Raw genomic sequence first — 2065 nt, forward strand, 5'->3', positions numbered from 1 at the left:
AAATCGTCAAGCTCTCATTTTATTTATATTGGTAATTTTAAATGAATCCAAATAAACTGAAGCTCGATGACATCTGGAAAATCATTAATGTAAACTTGCAGCACAATACAGCAAAAGTAGCTAAATAAAGAATAATAAGTCCTTTCGTCATGCTTCCATCACTCTTCATTAATATTCATCGTACAATCGAAAACGAATGAAAATAATTTTCGACGAGGGGCTTTTGTGTTTTCCATCTGGTGGAAAAAATAAAAATGATGGAAAATTGAAAATGATCGCGGGAAAGGCAGATAAAAACGGGGCATGAATCTGTCAGTGGGAGAACGGATTATCGATATGATCGCGAAATCGAGCCACGTACGACCTAATGGGGATCGTTAACGTGTCCATCCACCCTTTTCTATGCGCCGTACACGCGGAATTTTAACATCCCTTTTTATTTATCCCATACGTGATTTCAATATTTAAATCCTCCTCTCTATTAACAAATCTGGCCAATTCATTTTACGTGAACGCATCAATTTTTTTTTTATCCTATATACGATTTCAATATTTAATCTGTCGACGATCATCCTCCGTTTATGCGAACAGATTTGCTAAATTTTTATATTAAATTCTTGTTCATATTTAAAATCATTGATAATTGGAAGAGCATTTATTTAAAACTATTTTTAATTAATATTAACTATCGTCATAAGGATTAAATTCTTAATGAACATTTTCGGTATTTGAAAAAATCAGATCGTATATCAAAGGTGGATCTGGGATATAGTTTCAAAGGATTGACTGGTGGCACTCCAACGATCTTAACTGCACTCTCCTAATACATGATGCTTTTGAAAAGTTTGCTTTTTTTAGAAGAGTTTTTTTTAAGCGCGCACTTGACACCGTTCCCTCTTATAAGCCTTATCCAGTCTCTCCCTTTCTCTCCCGGGTTCTGTCCCTCTCGCACCGTTGGTATCCGAGGGCTGCTCCTAACATCGCATTAAAGGAAGATATACCGTTCGCCACGAATCCCTCAAGAGAAAATCCTCCGAATCCATGTCCAAAAATATACACACCGTTCTTTCAACTTTATATAAATCCAATTTTGTAATCCTCGGGTATACAAAATTCTTCCACGTTCGTTCCTGTGTAATTTTCAAATACAAATCCAATCTCGTGCCTGCAAAGTTCAAAATACTCTATAAATATTTTTTCTAAAAGTTCATCGCTTCAAATATTGGACACAGATTTTTATTACACGTCTTAAACTTACGCCAAAGATTTTACGGCTCATACAACGTTAAATCTAAACACGATTCCAAGCGTCCTTCCTCGTAAAAAATTCCACTGGCGAACGAAGACGCGGACGGTTAAACGTGTGGGCGCGTGCATGTACCCCTACACGTTAATCTACGGGTCACGTTGGCTGGCAATGATCGTGGACCAAGAGGACGACGATTGGTCGGTACGGGCCGGGTCGTACAAACAAGTGACTTCCGCCGTCAATTGCTCGACGGTCCATTTGTAAAGTAACTCCTCCTCCTGTCATCAGAAGAGCGGCCCGCATCTTGTCACAGGATGCAATTCACGCGCGTGACCACGAATCGCGTCGGTTCCGCGGGAAAGTAACGCGACTGGGTCCCACGTGGTGCTCGGCTGCAGTAGGGGATTAAAGTTCAAGGACGAGCTGATGCACAACCTCGGCCACAGCCGGCATTCCCATATCGTTTCTGCGATGCCTGTCAACGGTGTAATTGAAGCCGACCAGTCCGCCCCCCCGCCTTTCCCCTCCCCCCCTGCCCGGCACCCTTCGAAGGGAACCTGACCTTTCTCATCTGGCGAACCTTCACGTTTCATCAGAAATCGACCATTCGTGCCGATGAGAAATTCTCAAGAGATTAAAATTAGATCTCGTAATTAAAATTAGATCTCGAACCAATTTCTATAGCAAATTGTTCAGAGACTTCACGATCGAAACGAAGTAGAATTAAAATTACATTCTTGAAATCATTTGTACGAACAGTGAATTTTTTATAAGCTTTGTTTCAATTATTAAATCCTTTAGTAGTCTGACTTTTCA

This window comes from Ceratina calcarata, unplaced genomic scaffold (genome assembly GCF_001652005.2).
Source record: "Ceratina calcarata isolate Rehan_Ccalc_2016 unplaced genomic scaffold, ASM165200v1 scaffold275.2, whole genome shotgun sequence".
NCBI classification, from domain to species: domain Eukaryota; kingdom Metazoa; phylum Arthropoda; class Insecta; order Hymenoptera; family Apidae; genus Ceratina; species Ceratina calcarata.